The sequence below is a fragment of the Schistocerca serialis genome, chromosome 3, assembly GCF_023864345.2.
Source record: "Schistocerca serialis cubense isolate TAMUIC-IGC-003099 chromosome 3, iqSchSeri2.2, whole genome shotgun sequence".
Taxonomy (NCBI): domain Eukaryota; kingdom Metazoa; phylum Arthropoda; class Insecta; order Orthoptera; family Acrididae; genus Schistocerca; species Schistocerca serialis.
In genome coordinates this window covers 958,785,262-958,809,274 of record NC_064640.1, presented here as the reverse complement: position 1 = coordinate 958,809,274, position 24,013 = coordinate 958,785,262, and the positions used below count along the sequence as shown (strand labels likewise).

The 24,013-nt window shown below is 44.8% G+C and overlaps 1 non-coding gene across 1 annotated transcript; it reads right to left on the bottom strand.

Annotated features, from left to right (window-relative positions):
* Positions 1 to 3,925: 3,925 nt before the first annotated feature.
* On the bottom strand, positions 3,926 to 4,000 carry Trnas-cga (transfer RNA serine (anticodon CGA)). The gene has a single exon. It is a non-coding gene; the product is annotated as a tRNA-Ser (tRNA).
* Between the last annotated feature and the right edge of the window lie 20,013 nt (positions 4,001 to 24,013).

The window sequence follows — 24,013 nt, the reverse complement described above, 5'->3', positions numbered from 1 at the left end:
GTAAATGGCCGATCGCATTCGTACAGCTGCTTCATTCTCTTAAGTAGCCACACATAAATTCTAGTCTGGGCTCTAGTGACCAGTTGGGCGGAAAACAATGAGAGAATTGATGAAGCGACGCTTGTGGATGAATGTCGTTGCCAGAATTCTTAAATGTTTTGAATCTATGCGTAGTAATGAACAGCTTATAGTCAAAATCATCGAGTCGGCGAGTCGCATATCGGTCATTGTTACGTCGTGTCGGCGGTTCCATCTCAAAATTCGGTGCACCTTGCCAATTTCTTTCATAATTTCCGAAATGCGCTGTGTTATTATTTTGTGGCTTTTCCGTATTTCTAAGGCCCTCTTCCCGTGTTGGAGCACGAGTGTCCTCTGAAATATGTAATTCTTGTATTACCTGTGTCAGCTGATCTTGTACTTCCCGGATTTCTCTTTGGTGTTGCGTATTAATTTGATTCTGATTTTGTTTGAATTTCCTAATTTGTTCGCACTCTTCTGTGTCATTAAAGACTACCAGTTTTGTGTCATTCAGATTATCATCTACCTTCGTAGATAAATTATTTAGCTGATCCGAAAGTTCAACTACTTTCTCTGATAATGAAATAATTTCCTCCATGTGTCTTTCTGAACCAATTTTCAGAGTATCTACTGTGTCCTTTAAGTTTTCCTGAGTTTTTCCAAGTTGCGTAACCGAATCGGTAGATGCAGCTGAGTCAATTTTAGTTTGCAAGGTATCATGATTTTCATGAACAATAGTTTGCAGTTCTTTTATGGCTACTTCGTGATTCTGTAATGCATTTTCATGCCACAAAAAAATAGGTTGAAAATGCCCACAAATTTGTGTTTTTACGTCATTACAGACTTTTTGACATTTCGATTCAATGTTATGTAACTCAGTAGTTAAATCTTCACGTGTTTGTTCAAGCATGGTGCCTAACTTCCGAAGATTTTGTTCCATTGTGTCTAACTTTAGAAGCTTTTGCTGTGTTTGTCTCTGATTTTGTTCCATTGTGTCTAACTTTTGAAGCTTTTGCTGTGTTTGTCTCTGATTTTGTTCCATTGTGTCTAACTGTTGGTGTGTTTGTCTCTGATTTTGTTTCATTTGTTGCATTAATTGCAATAATAATGTATTAGTGTCTGGAATCTGTTCCTCTATGCTTTTCGGCAGTGCATTTGCACCGGCAACATTCACATTTTGACAAGCAGAAAATGTGTCTTGACTTTTTTGAGAAAACGGTGAGGACGCAAAACCTCAATCTACAATACTTGCAAGATTGTGTTCTGTCATTTCGGATTCCTGAGGCGAGCTGTTGCCGACCGATCGATCAATAATGCCTCCCTGTTCACAAATTGTTTCACTACCTACACCATTATTTGCAGCCTGCTCAATTTCCCTATGCACAATTACCAAATTACTACTTTGAACATCAGTTAATTCTTTAGTCGGCGGCGCTAACACACTGGTTTCGTCTTCACTGTCATTTCTCAGTTTACTTTGGAGCCTAGTATTACGTTTTTCACACGCCATTATTGTCACAATATTTCACACGACAACACAGAAAAGCACATTTTGAAGAGAAAAATAAGAAAACACATTAACATAGCATTGAAAATAATATCTCGTTAATTGCAAGCGCAGCTGCGAAATACTTGGTGCAAATCTACATTCATGCCACAACTGTTTTACTGTACAAGAATGAAAAACTACAACTACAAAAGAAATTCTCTCTACAATTACGCGCTAGCAATGAACAAAGGCTGCACTAATTACACAAACTGCAAGAAAAAATCAGAAGATTCCAGTGAGGTATCCTAGGCTAAGGGTCGACATATGAAACGTCCCCTTAGAAAAATTATGGAATTACTGTGTTTAAACTGACACACAATATTTTTAGCGCAACGGAATCTGACTTTCAATAATCCCTCCAAAAGAATGGCCCTCACTAACATTAACCTATACCTTTCACAAATCACTTACCTCACAAAAATCTTCGTTACTCGAACTACTGCAATACAGCGAGCGCCACTACTGCCAGCTAAATAAAAGATTCAAACTACTGAAGGCACTAACTGCTGATAGGCACACTTAGCAAATGAAAGATTTTAATAGAGAACAAACAATGTATTTACCCTAATAGTGTTCAAAAGTCATAATATATATAGCAGTTCATGACATCCATTCTTAAAAATGTACTGTTTCTGATGGACACACGTCCAGATCATCCGTTCTCAAAATTCCGCCATCTCACTTCCCCACATCCACCACTGCTGGCGGCTCACCTCCAACTGCGCAACGCTACGCACTGTTAACATCCAGCTGCCCAACACTACAATGGAAGACAACAATGCAAACTAGCCACAGACTGCACACAGCACAGCCAGTGATTTCCACACAGAGCACTACGTGGCGTTACCAATAAGAAAACTGAAACAGCCTACTTACAATTGTTAGAAAAATACGAAGCACATTTCACTTCACAGTGTCATTGGTTTTTCTGAGGGGTTGGTCTATTGAGTCATATGAATTGATGCACGTCGTTCCACGTCTTGAGCATCGGAGAGAGGCTTTTGGGATGGTGCCACTGTACTAACATCAGAAAGTGTTAAGTGTCTGGTGTTGTTGCCACGTTGTTGCCACAGCAATAGGGTGTCCTGGAGCATCTGCAGTACACTATTGAGATTGCAGCAAGACCAACACATATGATCACGGCAGTGCGGGAGGAATGCATAGCGATAGGCTCTCCTCACGTCGATTACTTGTCACTGAGGTCTATCGGTTGGGATGCATCATTAGACTGGATCTCTGCTGTCCGTGGACAGTACTTTACGTTTTCCAATATTGCATTTCGACGAGGGGTGATGGCACGTGGAGTGACTCCACAAGTGTGTGAGCTCATCCATACAGGATCTAACAGACAGGAGCAACAGACTGGTTCACTTGTGGACGATTGCTACGACTGCTCTCTTAGTGTGAGAAGAAGTTAGAAATGTGCAAATCATTTATTTGAGTTTGTGGCACAATACTGCTTTGAGTATGCAGATCGGCTACAGCTAGTTAGTTGTGAAACCTCGAAGAGGTGAGTACATAGCATGCGTTCCCGTCCTGAGGCACATGAGGTGCAGGTTCTGACACCGTACGTGTTCTTCTTCGTGTACTCACGACAACGTGTTCTGCTACAGGGAATCCCTTCAAACGGCTGCCGCGTCCGGAGAGCTCGCTGGATGCCATGTGCTGCTCGCGTGTCAGTGTCAACGGTCAGCCTCACTTTCGATTGTGGCCCGTCTAGGCTTGACCACCTCCTAATCCTTCAGGTATACGACACAGGTGACTGTCAGCTCGCAGGACCGGACGCTCACGCTCTTTCCTCGTATGCTGGCGTGCTATCCCTTCTTGCAGGTAGTCGATAAGCCCTTCTTTTTTGCTCCGATTGGCCTCTGCATTCCCACGGCACCCGTCATCTGCACAATTCTAACAAAAATCTTAATGCTAACTTTTTCCCATGACCTTCTATGTTACAATGAATTTACATAACCATATAGTGATGGTCTGTCATTTCAGACACTTATTTTAATTTTATAGTAATAAATCTATGGCTATTACTATAGCAAATATCTTGTAGTATCTAACATAGACATGGAAACAGAGTATCTATCCTATTACTTGTGTAGAGATCGATCTCATTGCTGTACATGGTGTTTGACAACTGATATTATGTGTGGGATAGTCAACGTGCGGGCCCACACTAACATTATTATTACTTATATAGATCGACAGTAGACATGCTCAAGAATTAACTATCCTTTGCTAACTATATATAACCTATGTCTTTCAATACATTATGTAATTCCGCTGGTTGAAGTTTACTGAACAATAAAGAACATGCAACTATTTTACGTTTGAAACTTCCTGGCAGATTAAAACTGTGTGCTGGACCGAGACTCGAACTCGGGGCCTTTGCCTTTCGCGGGCAAGTGCTCTACCAACTGAGCTATCCAAGCACGACTCACACCCCGTCCTCACAGCTCTGCTTCCGCCAGTACCTCGTCTCCTACCTTCCAAACTTTACCGAAGCTCTCCTGCTTCTGTAAAGTTTGGAAGGTAGGAGACGAGGTACTGGCGGAAGTAAAGCTGTGAGGACAGGGGGTGAGTCGTGCTTGGGTAGCTCAGTTGGTAGAGCACTTGCCAGCGAAAGGCAAAGGTCCCGAGTTCGAGTCTCGGTCCAACACACAGTTTTAATCTGCCAGGAAGTTCCATATCAGCCCACACCCCGCTGCAGAGTGAAATTCTCATTCTGGCTATGTTTTACGTTTGCTCGTCCGTCGTACTTCCATCTCGGATCTGTGGTTTGCTGACCTGAAAAATCGCCTTCCAGCAGGCGCACACCAAACAATCCTACTTTTGGTAGAAAACCCACACATTATTAAGTATCTAGTTATTGCTTAATCCTAAGGTTTAGCTTATCCTAGTATATGGTACATGTTTTTTCATACAATACCCTTTACAGAATTCCTGTTATGCTGAGACGTCTCGCTGCTCGCTGTTGTTGACGACGACAGTGATGTGCGCGTCGTACGACACGGCCTCCGAGATCTCGCTACGACGCACTGAAACTCGAGAAAGTGGGTTAGCCGTGACTATACAAGACAATAAATTTGTAGCTGCAACTTCTTTTACTGTGTGATGCGGTTTTAGCGATCGAAGTGCACTTTTCCAGAGGCAATGTAATACGACCAAGCCAGGACTGGTGCCTGTTGAGGATACAGTTACCCACCACACGTCAGCTAAACAGTTTGTCACGAATCTCCAAGCATACTTTCTGGGTTATTTATCTGTGACAGTCACGAGCCACAAATCTCCAACCAGCACATTGGCATGGTAGGCTTTATGCCCGCATTTCGACCGTCTAGGGCACCATAGGTTAACCCGACTTACAAGACAACGGTGTTGGCACACCACTGTAAAAACAATACTGCCCATATTCATCCTCGAAATCACGCAAAATACCACAATCTTGCAGTGCACTGACGCGTGCTAGCAAGCATTGGACTGAACATCTCTCGAGCTGGTTTCGGCCGCTATGAAGCGTACCATGACTTCCAAGAACGCTTTTATGAGTACGTTCTTGTTTGCGCCCGTTTGTGCGACATGTTACTCATTATTATCCCTCAAAATGGACACCAGACATGAAAGGACAAAAACATTGCTCATGGAGTGGTAGTGCATCCTACACTATCGACGTTGTATGTTGCGAACATAAACCAAAAAGGATAGCAGCAGCGAATTCTTTTGCAAGACATTGCAGCGTGTTAATACTTTAACAATCTTAATCTATTAATGCTACGATTATTGTTACCCGAAGAAAGGTTCATATATTGGCCTATTCTGCTATGTGCTCCACGTAAATTACTATTATTCCACGAATTCCTTTATGTGAGAGATGTGGCGGAGTCCTATGGACTTCTTTCCTTTCAGCGTCTCCAATTCATAAGCATAGTGGTGAGCCGTTCTCCTTATACGGTACGAGCCGGTGTAAACAGAGTAGAATTTTTGGCATTTCATTTTTTGTTTGTTCGAGTGTCGGGAAGATTTCACGGGCACCCTTTGCCCAATTTGGAAGTGTCGTACACGAGCTCCCTTGTCTGCATGTCTGTTCCTGACCTCTACTGCATCCTGTATCCTCTTGAGAGCCAAATCCACTACGGCTCGGTGCTGCGTCCGCGCAGTTTACGACCTTGGCCGGCCGTTGTGGACGAGCGGTTCTAGGCGCTTCAGTCCGGAACCGCGCGACTGCTACAGTCGCAGGTTCGAATCCTACCTTGAACATGGATGTGTGTGATGTCCTTAGGTTAGTTAGGTTTAAGTAGTTCTACGTTCTAGGTGACTGGTGACCTCAGATGTTGAGTCCCATAGTGCTCAGAGCTATTTGAACCATTTGTACGACCTTGATTATCAAGTCCTTAGGAATCCGGTTTTTCAGTACTGTAATGGGTGCCAATTTTGTTACCCTATGCGGTGCCTCATTGATCACCTGGAATTCTTGAAGGAAAACGTCCCATGTCGTGTGCTGTTTGTTACAGTACAACCAGCACAAGTTTCCGAGATCCTTAATAACCCGTTCTGCAGCATTCGAGCTCGAATAGTGTAATGATACAAAAATGGGATCAATTTTACATCGTCGCAACGTCTCCTTCCATGTTTTTGACTTAAACTGTTGCCCGTTATCAGAAATAATTCTACTCCCATCACCAACCTGCGGTAGGAAATCCCGGATTGGGACTCGTGATACAGTTCGTCCTGTCGCCCTGTCACCTCTTCAGTGCCGTAAAGGTAACGTATTGGGACGTTAGTTCAACAAAGACTAATACGTAAGTATATCCTTTTCTTGTTCTTGGCAAAGGCCCCATCAAATCTGTTGCCGCTAATTATCTTAATTTGGTCGGTACGATTGGGTATAATGGTGCCTGCTTGTTCACAGTGGTGTGCTTAGCCTTTTGGCGGTCTTTACACACCGGTAGTACCCTCCGAATTCGATGCTCCATGTTACGAAAGTAACACTCGGTACTTAGCTTGAGATTGAACTTGCGTGGTCCGAAGTGTCAGTAGCTGAGGTGAGTATGCCATATAACCTTGTTTATTAGGTGTTCAGGGATGCATAGCCCCCCCCCCCCCTAAATTCAGTGTCATTGGCATAATTTCCGCGGAAGATCATGCATTTCCGCAAGAGGTAGAACAGCCTGACGGTGGCGTGTCTTCTGTCTATCCATTTCTGTTTCACTATCACTAGGGCGGTGTCCTTGTCTTGTTCCTTCTTGATGTCCTGCGTACTACAGGTAATAAAATTTTTAAAGGCTAGTTTTAGCATATAGAAAAGGCAGTAGTGACTTTCCTCCAGATCTTTTTCCATGTTGTGGTCAAATCCGATCGGTGACCGTGAAAAGGCGTCTGCAATAACGCTCTGACTGCCGGGGATGTATTCTATCGAAAAAGTGTACTGCTGCAGATATGATGCTCACCTAATGAGCCGCCTGTGATTAAGCTTTGCAGTCATGAGGAACTCGAGTGCCTTGTGGACTGTGTAGACCCTCGTCTTGCTACCAAGTAAAAGGTACCTGCATTTTTCAAAAGCCCATACAACAGCCAGAGCATCTAACTCAGTTACCGAGTAATTCCTCTCACTCTTGGCTAGTACCCTACTACCAAACGCAGTTGTCTTCCATACCCTGTTTCCTTCATGTACATGGTCTTGGAACGCCATGAGACCCAGACCTGAGTATGAACTGTCCGTTACTATGCCACGCTCTTCTGCTAAATTAGGGTGTGTGAGGATGGGTGCTTGTACTAATGACAATTTCAATGCTTTCCATTCAGATTCGGCCCCCTCATCCCTGTTTTACGTTCTTCGAGCAGTATTTCCGATAAATCTTCGTAATTTATCATCCGTAGTTGGGCCAGGTCCGAGATTAAGTGCGAAATTCCCGCGACCTGTGTTCGCAATAGACTGGCGTAAATCCCTTATTAAACTCCCCCTCCTCTGACGTGCATTAGGATTTGAGGAGGTAGTTTTAATCTCCTGGCTCCACTGTTGTCCTTGGTTTCGCTCTCTCCAATTACGGTCGCTTTGCCATTCGTTATTCCTCCTGTTCCAGATTCCTTGTCTAGCTTGACCCTGTTCCCTGACGTTCTGGTTTCCGTGTCTCTGGTTTCCATAACCTTGATTAGCCTAACCCTGGTTTCCTAACTGGCCAGTGCGATTATGAAATCTGTTGTCGTCCTCCCTTGCTGATCCTTGGTATTTGTTACTCTGCCCCTTCTTCCTATCCTTTGCGTCTTGTTTGTCAAAAAGTACTTCGAGTTCACGCAATAGACTATTGAATGCCTCTATGTCACATCCACACATCCCGACAAGTGTCTGTTGGTACCTAACTGGCAATTTGGAAAAACAAAATTTGATGATTTCTCCTTTGCTCTGTGGACTATCTAAAAATTTCTCCTTTGCTCTGTGGACTATCTAAAAACTGATTCTTCTTGAGTAAATCATAAAAAAATTTGGTTGTGCTCCTTCTTTCCGAACACTTCCAATTCAGAAAAAAACATTATTTCCTCTTTAATCCTGTCTTGCGTTTCCTTTGACCAGTAGATCCGCAGGAACGCATCAACAAATTCGTGATTAGTCCGACACGTTGCTGCCACACCCCGCATTTTTTCCGCGGCTTGGCCTTCGATGTGTCCACACATGAATTCTAATTTTGCCTGGGTTGGCCATGGTGAATTTAATGAATTTGTAAACTGCATCACCCAGCTCTTGGGATGCCTCGATCCTCCATTATCTTGGAACTTCTGGAATTTTAGTATCGAAAGGAAGTGATTGTGAACAAAATCCTGTCCGATCCTCGCATTGGTGTTGTCACTCGTTTCCGATACTCGCACTTCTGCTGAGTGTCCGGATCTATCTTGCTGATAACTGTGATGTGCTACCTCTGTATCACAGTGGAAATGGCATTCAGCATTCACTCTCCTAACTGGGCTGCAATTATTGGAGCTATTACTCGCTGATTCTGAGTACGCATTGTTAGTTCCGCACTCTCACGGTGCTGGAGCACAGCAGGCTTTTCCTCGACGACACAATTCTGTGTACCCTATCATTGGTATCCGAACGCGCAGTGTTCCTGTGCCCGTTTCTCTCTAGTTTTGCTATACAACTCTCTACTTCTTTCATTGGTTTCGTGGTGTTCGTAACCGCGATATTAGCTTGCGTTTTTAAGAACGCTAGGAATTTTGAGTGGGCTTATGTTGTACGTCGCAAGTGCCCTGCAAGTTTAGAAGTTGCTTCCGCGACTTTCATTGCCCCTGTTGCTGCCGTTTTGGCTAGTTCTGCTACTTTTTGTGCAACCATTGACATTTCTCTTACTTCTCCACATTCTTTCTTTATTGTTGGTAATTCCTCACGAATTTCTCCTATTTGCGAAATTACTGCTTGAGTGCCCTTGCCGCGCGGGATTAGCCGAGCGGTCTAGGGCGCTGCAGTCGTGGATTGTGCGGCTGGTCCCGGCGGAGGTTCGAGTCCTCCCTCGGGCATGAGTGTGTGTGTTGTCCTTAGGATATTTTAGGTTAAGTAGTGTGTAAGCTTAGGGACTGATGACCTTAGCAGTTAAGTCCCATAAGATTTCACACACATTTGAACATTTGAGTGTCCTCCTTAGGCTGTTCGTCAGATTCTTCCTTCTCCTTCTTACGCTGTATCTCATCTTCTTCCTTCACCTTCTTACGCTATATCTCATCTGCTTCCTTCTCCTTCTTACGCTGTTTCTCATCTTCTTCCATTTCCTTCTTACGTTGTTCGTCAGCTTCTTCTTTCATCGATCATAGGAAGCTCAGTATTGGGTTAATGTCATCTTTTGATCCTCGTCAAACACAGGAGATTTAACTCACGTCACCTGGGCGCTAGAGCTCTGACGTGGCCGAGCTGGACTCTGCCTGCTCTCGTTCGTTTGACTATAAGCTTCTGCTACCGACTCGACCTTTGTGTCTGTTTGTGTTTCATCCTCTACCTCACTATCATAATCACGGCCGCGACGTTGCTCTAAGATCACGTCCAAATCGCATTCCTCATTAACGATCCTGTCGCCCTCTCCTGTTGGCAATGTGCCCATCTCATCTCCGAACCTATACCCGTCAGTAACCCGCCCCGTATCCATTACGCTATCATCTTTTGGTTTATTTTCGCTCTCTAATAGTCGTGCCTTACTTCTCGTGATCATTTATGAAAAACAAATTTATCTGAAATAAAGACAACAATTCAGCAGAATCGTCATGCCTACTGCTACGAATGATGTCTAATGAGCACAAAAAAAAAAAAAAAATGTACTCCCTATATGTATATTATACAGATAGACATAAAATTACAACTACGTCATTCCAGCGCTGTAATCACATGCACGGTTTGTTGTGGTACAGAAACCGCACACAATCCCGACAAAGTGTGGCTCAAATGGCTCTGAGCACTATGGGACTCAACAGCTCTGGTCATTAGTCCCCTAGAACTTAGAACTACTTAAACCTAACTAACCTAAGGACATCACACACATCCATGCCCGTGGCAGGACTCGAACCTGCGACCGTAGCAGTCGCACGGTTCCGGACTGCGCGCCTAGAACCGCGAGACCACCGCGGCCGGCCCGACAAAGTGTGATATGGTATAGACACCACATCAAGGAACCACAAAAACACTGAATAAACAAAAAAATATATGCACTGAAAACAAAGACACTGTAATCCTACGCCGCTACCAGAAAAAGAAACTGGGTATTACTCATTAAAAAGGCAGAGAAAAAAATTTGAATGTTCCTACTGAGAATACTGCGTGCTTATCAGCGATTTACAGGAAAAATATGAGGCTAAGGGTTGACAATTTATGCGAGGTGCCGGGGCTTGCAGTGTGTTTAACACTAAATTCGGTTGGAATTTGCATACGGAAAAGATGCCCTAAGCCCCTTCTTTTCTAACTCCAACTTTTGCTGTTGCACATGGATTAAAAAGAAACGCGAACCGACTGTAATCGACCCTGCAAGTAGGGTTGAGAAGAGTTTGGCACCAGCAATAATTTTAGTTTGATGAAAATTAATTTTACAGTGGAAGTTTAATTAATGTTGTGACTGAGGAAATGGTTGCTCTACCTAACTATAGATAGAACGTTCTGTTCAAAATAACAATTGGATTTGTTATGACTAAATTCAAAATGGAAGAACACATGAAACAATCTAAATACGACAATTTTATATACAGACAATTGCTGTGAAGTTGAAATTGTCCATAAATTAGCTTATGACATTTATGAATAAGTGGTATGTGGAACCAATTACTTGCAACTCAAATCTTAAGAAGACTCATCCAGCAAATTCAACACTAATTGCGCTACAACAGTAGTGAGAACTAGGACAATGACAACCAAACACAGAACCAAGATAGAAAGAACGGAAACAGGCGCGCTCTGCTGAGCTGTGATTACCACGTAGCAAAATTCCCTAATCTGCTGGTGCTGCGGACATAGATTATCAGGGTGTCTTCTTTAGTGCAAGAACACGAGCTGGCGTACCGGAGGCAATGGCTGGTTGCTTCAACGTCCCATCGTGGTGATGATAATATCGTGGGTATAGCCCGATAAAAATTATTCTGGCCAGGTTGTTCCAGACTAAAGACTTCCTAGCAGTTCCAACGCGCCTCTGAGAGAGACGAAGAAAGCTCGTCTCACAATCACTCACGATACAGTGATTGATTTTAACCCCCGAAGTCACACAGTAGCTCCGATACAGTCAACTTCAGTCAAAACTATTCAAGACGGACAACATATGCCGTTTGTATGCAGAACGCACAATTGCAAACTATGCTCGGAAAGTTAAATTGAAGCCGAAACTTCAGCATCGTCGTCAAACAGGTACTATTAAACGAAAGTATGTTAGACAGAGAACGGAAGGCAGGCTGTCCAGAGCAGCGGGTGCTCAGTGTTGTATCCTATTCAGACGGAAAGGCGAGACTAGACTCTCCCAAGAACACCCATACAAGCTGAACACAGAACATTACCAATCCCACCACAGTGGTCGTGGTTAAACGTGCCAATTAGCAACTTGATAACCGGCGGAAAATTCCACTCTACCGTCGAAGCACTGCTATTCCACAAATTGAGATACTTGGCTCCAATTTCTGCGCCGATTTTGCTACGTCATGGAGCTATACCCTAAGCAAGCCAATCATAGTTATTCTTTTACAGTAAACGCATGAATTTTCCCGTCAAGACTGCCTGGGAACTTAAGTCGTTCCAACGCTTCGCTCGTAGACCGTCAGAGGTTGTGTTTACCAACTTTCCGCGAACTAACGGAATATGTCACCCCTCCATGGGCGTGTGGCCCGCTCTTATGACAATGACGGTGTCTGGGCAGCCTCCACTCTAGCCCCTCACACCAGCCGGCATAACTCTTTCATCCCCCGCAGAGTACTTCTGTCTTTCCGGCGACGAGAGACGCAGCGGGGAAGAAATAGCAACTCGTCACCGCATGCAATTAGAGGGGAAACATTCATATATTCCGAATTCTCAGTACAAGCCTTGTAATGACTATTCTCGGCTCTACTTCCCCAAATCAAATTACCAAGAGTAAGATGTAACTATGAGAGGGGACAGGTCATTGTTTCCATCGGAAATGTATGCCATCTCTCAAACTCTCAGGCTCGATTCACGTGTTGCTGGTGTGTCTGTCTCTCTTCCCGTCAGCGGTTTGACGATCTTTTCAGCAACAGACTTCTCCGGTTTGTGGAACTGTAGGTTTATAGGTCAGTATCCTGTAGTGCAATGCACGACTTCTTTGAAGTACCTCTCTATCTTCGGTAGGTGCTGTACCCTGGCACTGTGTATGTCAGGAATCAAAATTCTAAAGAACACTCCCAGTTGCCGTATGTATCGTTCTGCAGATTCATTATTCTAAAGAACACTTGTAGCTGCCGTATGTATCGTTTCGCAGGGTTAGATTGAGGGTTCCTAATTGAGCAGAATGTCACTTTGATCCCTTCCATTTCTAATCCTGGCTTCCATCTCGGAGATGTACAAATTGTGGCATGGTCTGAGAGCACCATCTTGGGCTTCCCACATGTGGACACATAACCTTCCGTCAAAATTTTTACACAGCTTTTCGTTGTGGTGCGGTTTGTGGCGTAAAGCCTGACGTGTTTAGTAAATGCGTCCACAACAACGAAAATAAACTGGCGCCCTAACTGTCCCTTCGGCGGAGGACCGTAATGATCAACCCACACCAGGTCATTCGGTGCCTCTGGTGTGATGGCATGCATTTCACTTCGCACAATCGCGTTAGGATATTTTACGCGCTGGCACATGTCGCAGTTTCTAACTACTTCCGTAACTTTCTGTCTGTGAATGGTATGTTCCACTCCTTGGCGATTATCGCATACAACTTCGTCGCCCCACAGTGGCCAAGATGCTGGTGATAGTGATCGATTAAATCTCCTAAAAGGGCGTCAGGGATCAAAATTTTCCACCTTAGTTCTTTCACGTTCCATCGGAAACCTACCCTCCGCTCTATCGTGCAAAATAGGGCAGTATTTCTAATTCGCAGATCCTCTCCACCAACGCTGTACATCAGAAAGTCCTTAACTCTCCGGATTTCAGGCTGTTGGTCTTGTGCTGTGGCTAACTCTGTCCTGTATGGTCGGATGCACGCCTGGTCCCATTGTTGTAACATTGCCATTATAACTTCATTATTTTCTAGTGCGATGTTTTCTTCGTCGTCGTCTTCTCGCGAAGGATTTGTGCTTAACCAGTCGGCAAATTAGTTGTGTTTACCCTGGCAATAATCGATTTCCATATCGAATTCTTGAATCGCCAGGGTCAACGCACCACTCTGTTACTCGTGTATCTGACAGTTCTAAGGAACGTTAGAGCATGATGGTTTGCAAATAAACGAGTTTTTCGGCCAAGCAGGTAACTCCGAAACTGTTTTGTCGCATCTACTATGGCCAGCATTGCTAATTCTGGAGAGAAATACTGTGTCTCTGTGTTCAGTAGCTTCTGGCTAGATGTGGCGACAACATGCACGTTCCCATCCTTGTCTTCCTGTTGTAGACATCCCCCAATGTATTGTGCTCTAGCTCCTGTGAAGAGTTGGAAAGGTGCCGTAAAGTCAAGATGCGCCTTACACATACTGCCATGAAACGTAATTTTAATCTTCACCGACGCAATTTCCTCCTCGTTTCCCGAGCTCCACTTCTTGCCCTTCTTCTACAGCGCGTACAGAGGACTCAACATCTGCGAGAAGATGGCAATGTGGCCTTTGTAAAATGAAATGAGCCCGGCCGTTTCATTTTCGTGATTTCCTCCAATTTGCACTTTTCCGAACGGATAACTTCCGGCGAGATCTCGAACCCGAGACAGACCACCCTGTTTGCGCACAGGTTCGCCTTGTCAGTCGTGAGAGTCACTTCATATCTTTGGAGTACCACCAGCAGCTGCTTTATGTTCCACACGTGCTCTTCAAAAGTTGCAGACGCGACAATTGTGTCTTCGATGTAGGTAACACAAAACTCCCTCCTCTCTGGAGTGATTATACCATTCAGAGCTCTCACAGATGCCGAACTTGATTCCTTCAGCCCGAATGGTACTCGGTTGTGCGCGTACTGTTCCCCTTCGAATAATAGGGCAGTGTATTTTCGGCAGTGTTGAGCGAGCTCAGCTTGATTGAAACTGGATGTAATGTCAAAGACTGACACCCAAATTTTTCCACAGAACAGGCGGGTATGTCCTGGATAGGTTCTGGCCTTGTTGCAACTGCCTCAGTACGATAATTTAACTTTCTCGTGTCGAGGCAATAACGTACCGTCCCATCTTTCTTAGGCACAATCGAAAGCGGATTCACATATTGCAACGTGGCCAGTGATATGACTCAGGCTGCCTACATCGCCTGTATTGCTTCCCTAGGAGCTTTTAGATGCTTCAGGCCACTGGGTACGTTTTTCCTGTCGGCGTCCGGTCACACGTTACTCTAACCTTATAGACCGCTCCCCGAAATATTCCCGGTAGGAACGAGATTGTATCCCGGTATTCCATGAGTGTTTTCTCTACCTCCTGTCTCTGCTGCAGGTTCAACCATGGGTTAGCTTGCATATTCTTTGTAAGTATTGCCGCCGGGTCAACCTCTGCGTTATCCACGCACACTTCTGGCTGATCGCCTGCACAAAGGACGCCATCTACTGTATGCTTCGTTTTTGAGTGAGACGTAATCAATTTATCTCACCAATTCGACGCATGAAAACACCTGCAGTCCTCCGAAATTCCCTCCTCTCTGGAGTGATTATACCATTCAGAGCTCTCACAGATGCCGAACTTGATTCCTTCAGCCCCAATGGTACTCGGTTGTACGCGTACTGTTCCCCTTCATTTTCGTGATTTCCTCCAATTTGCACTTTTCCGAACGGATAACTTCCGGCGAGATCTCGAACCCGAGACATACTACCCTGTTTGCGCACAGGTTCGCCTTGTCAGTCGTGAGAGTCACTTCATGTCTTTGGAGTACCACCAACAGCTGCTTTATGTTCCACACGTGCTCTTCAAAAGTTGCAGACGCGACAATTATGTCTTCAATGTAGGTAACACAAAATTCCCTCCTCTCTGGAGTGATTATACCATTCAGAGCTCTCACAGATGCCGAGCTTGATTCCTTCAGCCCGAATGGTACTCGGTTGTACGCGTACTGTTCCCCTTCGAATAATAGGGCAGTGTATTTTCGGCAGGGTTGAGCGAGCTCAGCTTGATTGAAACTGGATGTAATGTCAAAGACTGACACCCAAATTTTTCCACAGAACAGGCGGGTATGTCCTGGATAGGTTCTGGCCTTGTTGCAACTGCCTCAGTATGATAATTTAACTTTCTCGTATCGAGGCAACAACGTACCGTCCCATCTTTCTAAGGCACAATCGGAAGCGGATTCACATATTGTAACGCGGTCAGCGATATGACTCAGGCTGCCTACATCGCCTGTATTGCTTCCCTAGGAGCTTTTAGGTGCTTCAGGCCACTGGGTACGTTTTTCCTGTCGGCGGCCGGTCACACGTTACTCTAACCTTATGGACCGCTCCGCGAAATATTCCCGGTAGGAACGAGATTGTATCCCGGTATTCCATGAGTGTTTTCTCTATCTCCTGTCTCTGCTGCAGGTTCAACCATGGGTTAGCTTGCATATTCTTTGTAAGTATTGCCGCCGGGTCAACCTCTGCGTTATCCACGCACACTTCTGGCTGATCGCCTGCACACAGGGCGCCATCTACTGTATGCTTCGTTTTTGAGTGAGACGTAATCAATTTATCTCACCAATTCGACGCATGTAAACACCTGCAGTCCTCCGAAAACCGTCTGGATTTGGCACATATTGCGACCTTAGAGGGAACCACATTGTCTTCTACTACTGTCGGGTAGGCGTTAGTACTTCTGTGACGCACTTCACAGTGCTTCTCTGCCACTCGGCACTCGCATTCTGCACTCCACATGGGCTTCTCTGTTGCTGTGGGTGCTTCACCTTCAACGTTTTTCATTGTCTCGGCGCTCTTGTCATGGCAGTTGACTATGGTCTCTCTCTGTATATTATTATGATCCTTTCGGAGCGTGTCTTCCATACTCGCATGGGCGGCTTGCGGTGCCATTTGATCGCAATCATTAAAGGTATCTGGCGCTGTAAACCCTAATAGTAAATGTGGGATGGTCTCTAACCCACGACCAGTCTCATCATGTACGTCAGATTCACTTTCGTCGGCTGTGGTGCGTGGAATTCTCATCACGGCTTACGGACAACGAACTGACTTCTTCTGGAACCCCTATTCCCACTAATAAATCACCTTTTAGCCCCCGTGGCGTATCTATGAAAATTTTCTCTCTATCCCTACATTTTACTAAATTACCCTATGCACCCCATGCGATCGGATCTTCGAACAAACTGACCACGCTTTTAGTGGTCCAATCCATGACCACCGCTGTACTCGAGAGTTTGTTATTCCCGATTATAAAATCGAACGACAACCCACAGATGAAAGCTGCATTCTCCTGGAAGGTACTTCTTCCGTCGCTTAACGACACCAAGGCCTCTTTCTGTACCTTCTTTCTTTTCGCCCCAAAAGCGGGAATTAGTGAGATTCCTTTCACGGGTATCTCAGCTAATTTATTACCACTTTCTATCAGTTTTGAGTAAAGAGACGTTGAAAGTGCTGTCACATCCGACCCAGAATCCAGACATGCTCACGTCTGAATTCATTCCACGATTATTTCAATAAGGGGACACCGATTGTCAGCTTTCTCCGGCAACCTGGTTCATCACAGTACTGGTCACTGTCGTCTTGCGCTTGTGATGGCCCTTCTCTGCCGTCGCGTCCCCTGCTATTTCTCATTTTCTCTAATCATTCATTTGCGTGATCTCACGCTCCTCTGCCTGAGGTGGGGTCAGAGGTGGTGATCCTGCATTATTCACACTGTCTCTCCCATAATGCGACGCTTGCACGCAGTTCACGTGGCGTCTTTGGTTTGGCACCTCGTTCCTACCTTGTTCTCTACGGTGTAGACCATGGCGTCTATCTCGCTCTCGCCTATTCCCCTCTTCTCTCGTTCGTTCGAAATTGCGCCATTTCTGTCTGTCACTGCGCTGCACAAACCCTTGCGGCGCCCCATTTTCTGTCCTAATTGCGTGTCCATTTGCTGTTCTTTGCCTCTCCTGCTCTTCGATTTCGTCCAAGGACCTTAAAATATCGAGGAACTGTTCTCTCAACCGTGCTCCGAGGAGTGTACGTTGCACATGAGCAGGAAAATGTGAGTGCGTCATGCTTGACCGTTCCTCATCTGATATTTTGTCATCCAAGTATCCCGCCAGAACGACAAAGTAAGCAGCGTAGGTTGCCATGGACTGGAGGGACTGTGGTGCATACTGTCCCCGATATATACTCATCTTGCACTCGCCTGTACAGCCAGGTTCCAGAACGTTGTCAGAAACTTAGTGCAGAAATCTTTGTAACTACTGTTCTCGCAAATTGTAACGTCAAACTAGGCAGTCTCCTCCTGATCAAGCGTCTGGCGTGCAACGAGTAAAGCATTACACTCCGCCACTCCTTTCACAAGCAGATACGCGTCTAAATTCTGTAGGTATGCTTTCGGGTGAATGCTGTGTGTTCGGCCGAACTTAGGAGTGGTATGTCCACCCATGCATCGGTAGTGCGGCCTGCAAATTCGTTGGCGCGACCTGCGTTACAAAGACAATATCTTGTCGCATTGCAGGCGCTTCTTGCTCGAGGACTGACACTCGTGTTTGTGTTTCCTTGGTTGATTTACTTTCCTCATCTATACACATACAAATCAGTCATCTTTGCGTTTAACCGCGTTTCTAAGTTGTCAACCTTCGTTCCACACTATTTTCTCACCTCGTCTAGGTTGTTGGTGATCTCCGTCCGTACCTTTTCGGTTTCGGTCTCCAATTCCTGCCTAACTTCAGCGATCTCCCGATAAAGATTTTGATTGCAAAGTTTTAGTTCGGTTTCCAGCCTTTTAAACCGTGTTTTATTCTCCTCCCGTATGGCTGTTTACTGTGATGTGTGGTTTTGCAATATTCGATCTAGTGGACTCTGACTTTGCGCATCCCCATAAACGTGCCTTGTGTTTCTTCGCTCGCCCCCGAACATTCCTCTACTGGCTTAACTATTCCCATATTTATCAGTCTCCCAGACCTCAGTGGCATAGAAAAACATTATTAAAACTTTAATGCACACCACAGAACGAACAGAGACAGTACAGCGCTGATGGCAACGCTGGTAACAGCGAACAGAACAATGGAAATCGTGGACAGAATATTCTCAACAACAAAACTACACGTCCTAAAACTATATCAAAAAATACGTGGAGGCTGTGGGAACTAAACTGACTACACTAGCTACCGTTGCATCTACTTTATATACTCACTTGCAATGCACTTAACACACACAAACACACCATCCGTGCGCCTGATATCTCACACAATGAGGTTAACATATGCTAATAATACAATGGGGATTCTTCCTGAGTTGTGTCTCGAAACTTAGAAGTTCTCACACTAACAACAGCGTGAGAATCAAGCCAAATCGAACCCCACGGTGGGCGCCAAAAATTGTAGTGGATTCGTAAAATTATTTTTGTACATCAGAAACCATGAAAATTACCAATCATGTCGCCCCACGTTGGGTGCCAAAAATGTACTGTATTCGTGAAATTATTTTGAAACATCAAAATTACTAATCAGGTGGCCAAAACGCTGGGCGCCAAAAATGTGGTGAACTCGAGAAAATAAATGAAATCAAGCACAAATGGTGCATAATCACGTGATTCATAAATGAATGTAAAAGATTGCTTATGTTATCAAAACTTGAAAGAAATATATATATATTTGTGCTGTTTAGACAAAACAAAACAAAATTATAAATCTCAGGGCCGATTTGACTGGGCGTGGGCACGACTCAGTTATTAAGGGGAAAGATGAGGGGACGAATCGTCTCACTATTATTCGTTATCGGTCGGCGTATACTGCTGTCGGCGGCAGGCGCCGTGTCGGTGTGGCGCGTCGCGTCGGAGCTGTGCTGCACGGGTTGGCTGCCCTCGTCAGCAGTCGCGGGTTTGTGGCGTTGTCCGCACGTTGTCGGTAGCGTGGCACAAGTTGATATCACGGCGTCGGAAGGCGGATGTTTGCGCTGAGCGGTAGAGCGCCCATGTCCTCTCACTTCCGTGATATCTTCACGATTCCCCCCTTTTCGCTTCTCATCCATCTCTCAGCTCAACTCCTCTTCGAAACATTATTCCTTTCGGCGTTGTCTTTGGCGGAATAAATTTTGAATATAGCCAAATGACAGCTCGCCGTTTCATTGCCACGCCTCTCCGTGCAGGATGGAAGTATTCTGCATGAAGTGGGCTGGCGTGTGCCTCGTGAATTGGCATCTTTCCCACGATTTCACATTCTTAGTACGTTTTGCTGCATTGCGAGGCCGTTGGGAGAGCAGCTGCACAACACTTCTTTATAACCGCTCTCTCTGCCTGAGCCCTGGACAGACTCATGTTTGGGCTCCGTCTCAAAATCTGCCAGAGTTCGTCATTTACAAGGAATGTCCTCACTGTCGAAGAAAACATCTTCTTAAGAATGCTGGCTTCTTCCACAGGCCTCCCTGCACCGATTCCCCGCGCTTTTTGTTCGCTCCTCCCTGTGCCCGTGTGGTGCTGGAAATGTCGGCACATCCCTGTTCCCTAAGGCAGGTGAAATGACTGCCGCAACGCCGGAAGAACTCAAATGATTTCACGCGTACATTATTGGCGTTTCGTCCTAATGGCTGCAGGTGTCCATCAGCTCTCAGCTCGCATCGTGTCTCTTCTTGAGCGAGGCGAGGACGTCGGCACGGCTTCCCACTGTGTGCTTGCAGAGTGACTGCATCCTTGGATTCGCCCAAGGGAGTCCGGACCCCTCCTTCTCCACGGCCGCTCGCGGCGACTTGACGAAAGTGGCTGCGGTATTACAACACCAACCAAATACAGTGACATTCAAAGATAAATTTTCCTCCCTTCTTTTTCAGCTGTATGGGGACTGAGAAATGTTAAACTCTATGGTAGGCTTCCCCACCCTTCTACTGCCGATGTTTGTTCCTTGGGTCAAAAGTGCGTCAGCTTGCTGTAATTAACAATAATGTTTTTGCAGTGACGTGACAAAGCAAAGGTCCTAATGCGCAGCGCTATTTCCACATTATTGGCCACTCTTAATGGCGATCGTCGTTATTTATTCTGCTTGTTCCTTACTTGTAAGGAAGACTACCAATGCACCGCCTTTACACCTGAATGTAATATTTGTATTTATATTCCAGTATACTCCAACCCTATGGCATTTTAATACGCTGCACTTCTGTACTTGTGGTCACCATAACAAATTACTATGGTGACTATTTTTTGAATTATTTTGATAAACTGACAGATGTATTCAAATGTTTAGAATAAGGGTATGTACCTTCTATGCAGTTTGTTGATTCAAAGTTGGCTTCCAAGACATATTCCGCAACCACAGTTCTTAGAAGAGTTGTTGATTCAGAACATGTTTTTCTTAAGCTGAAATCTCTCTAGCTGTACGGCTTGTTTCAGAATTTTTCCATTGTATGAAAGGTCTTTTTCCCTTCTAAATTAAGTTTACATCTACGATGTATTCTTATTCAGTGCTTTAACAACAGTGAGTTGTTCATACTACCTATTCTAAGACCACGGGCCTATGCAGCGTTCGCTGGCGAGAGAAGAAATTTCGCAGCCTAGCAGTAGAACAACAACTTTTAACGCCTAATTTGTAATGAATGCTCGTTGTTTGTCAAATTTCGTACATATCTCAGTTATAAAACAGCAATGTTGCGCTATGAATTCCATTTTTGACTCGGAAAGATGATCACCTTAATGCACATTAGTGGACGTACACCAGTGTCTTATAACGAAGTTTTAATGACCTGGTAATAGTCATTGGTTTTTCAATGTTTTGTCTTGCAGGAGAAATAAGACATTTGGTATATCTGAGTATTATAAACACTATATACAACACATTCTCGACAGAGACCATAATACGAGCTAAAGGGCGTATATTATTTAGGCCGTTTTTGATACACTTCAGTTTACTGTTCTCAGTAGAATGTGTTATTTGAAGCATAATCTGATGCTGACATTTCGCCGTTATCTCAGTTTAATAAGTTCTGCAGTATCTTACATGCAGCTTATTTAACTATCTACAAACAAAGTGGTGCACATTTAAAAAGACGAATTAATTATCCCTTTGGACGCCCTGAGGCCGGAACAGACTGAGTAGCGGTAGTTAAAGTTAATACAGGTATATGTTTTCCAACTTACGGGGCTTCTATTTAGGGAAGCCTTCCACGTTTACAGCAGCAGAATACACAAAGAACTGCTGAAGAGCAGTCACCTTCATGCCAACGTTAGTAGGGGGACAAAGCTAAAGCGAGTGCATTTTGTTAGTGTGGGTCGCGTACATCAGGGGCAGGCATGCACTCAGGGGCGCACCTGCTGTTCTCCTTCGATTGACAGGTACTTAACGTATTGTTCTCTTTTGATTGACAGTTACTTAACGTATTGTTCTACTAATTTGTTTTCCATGTCACCCCACCGGCCAGGGTGGCCGAGCGGTTCTAGGCGCTTCAGTCTGGCACCACGCGACGCTACAGTCACAGGCTCGAATCCTGCCTTGGGCATGGATGTGTGTGTTGTCCTTAGGTTAGTTAGGTTTAAATAGTTCTAAGTTGTAGGGGACTGATGACCTCAGATGTTAAGTCCCACAGTGCTCGAAGCCATTTGAACCATTTTTCCATGTCACCCCCATTTTCCTTAACTATTGTACCGCCTTTGATACCAAATTAAATAATTACTCATGTCCCTCCACCATTTTCTGGTACACTTTTCGAATTTCACATGCTTTTGAATGTCATTTCTGGCGCATTCTTCTCTGTCACCCACCTCTTAAATTATTGTACTGCATTTTAAATAAAAATTGTTCAAATTTACCTAGTGTTATCCACTTAACCTGTAGTTCAGCTCCATGTCACCAACTCACACAAACTCTCCGCTTAACTATTGGACTGCTAACATGACACTGATATAAAAAAAATATGCAAATTAAATAAATCGGTATTCTTCACATGTATGAGGTAGTTTTTGTTTAATTGGCAGCACCATAATGGTCTGTGAAATCGATGGAATATAGTTTAAACAAAAAAACCCTAATAAGAAACACATCCTGCCACTCGATGCCCAATGCCATCGACGCCAGACATGTCCCAAGGAGTTGGGATGCACCGGCACTCCTGGTGGAGTGATGACATGGCCGTCATTTGCCAAACCAAACGTAGGTGTCAGTTCGGGTCCCATCAGGATGAGGCAGTGGTATCCCTTTAATACTTGACACCTGAGAAACTTCTAGGCGCTACAGTCTGGAACCGCACGACCGTTACAGTCGCAGGTTGGAATCCTGCCTCGGGCATGGATGTGTGTGATTTACTTAGGTTAGTTAGGTTTAAGTAGTTCTAAGTTCTAGGGGACTGATGACCTCAGAAGTTAAGCCCCATAGTGTTCAGAGCCATTTTCTTTTGAGAAATTTCTCTCAGAATACATGTTCACCTAGGCACCATTGCTGACCTGACCGGGTGGGAGAGAACACCTATTTGCAGAGCGCAGATGCTCCAAGGGCATGTGCATGTCACGGCCACCATTGGATGCAAGCCAGCACAAGCCATCACCAGTGACTGGGTGAAAGTTGAGTCTACTTTTGGGTATACATTTAGAGTTCTTCGAGTGTTATACTGACGTCGTAGAACTACTAGGCACACTCACGCTGGTCCCATATACGGATGCCTCTGGGCAGCACGTGTGTTTACCATTGCTGGTGTCACAGAACAGCAGAGGGTCATTCCTCCTAGCAATCCTAATGGCACAACGTGTCCGTCACCAAATTTACCTGTCAAACTGCTGGTGTTGCCCATGTGGGAGCACCGTTTACCATTGTTTTCTGCAGAGGAGACTTTCAGCGGTAAAATTATTTTGCACAGATCGCTAAATTACACTGACAGTTAATCCCTGCAAAAGTTGCCTACTAATCATTAAATACATAGTCTGCGGCTCGTGGGCTTGTGGTAGCGTTCTTGCTTCCTGGGGTCCCGGGTTCGATTCCCGGCGGGGTCAGGAATTTTCTCTGTCTCGCGATGACTGGGTGTTGTGTGTTTTTCATCATCATTTCGTCCTCATTCACTTGCAAGTCGCCTCTTGACAGCTGCAGTTCTAGAACGAATTTCAGTATCTATAGCGTACATAGTTTTCCACCTGGAAAATCTCTCTCATACCCTCCTGGTTATCAGTGTGCTGAATCTATATGCTCCTTTTATCTTTTATATCTGCACAGCACTCGAAAAAATTGTCGTATGCCTACACTCACCTTGGCTATATGTGTCAATTCTTCTCAATTCTAGGAAATTATCTGACAAAATCTTACAATCAGAGCTTCTGGAAGATGCTGTCCTGCCAGAATTATCTCAAACAAGTGTTATGGAGGGCAGGCATCCGGCATTATGTGTGATAATGAATACCTCACCCATGGAGATATTGCTTGGAAATACATCACCGACGTGGTTTGGTGTACTGTAATCATCATCACTATCGACAGAACAACAAGGAAAATGCGAATTCGTTCTTCCTCACAGTCCTGATGTAGCACCCCATCCATCACGTGTTATTCTTCCTGCTTTCGACGTACACAATCGTTCTTACCGCTTTGTAGAGACTCCTATATCCCAGCACAAAGGATGCCTTGTGAATGAATGAGGGATTATGATTGGCTCTTATCGAATTTACGCACCGAATTACTGATGCCACCGGTGTGGAAGCACTGTCCGCCTTTTTCTTTCTTTCTGCAAATGAGACTTTCTGTGGCAAAAAGC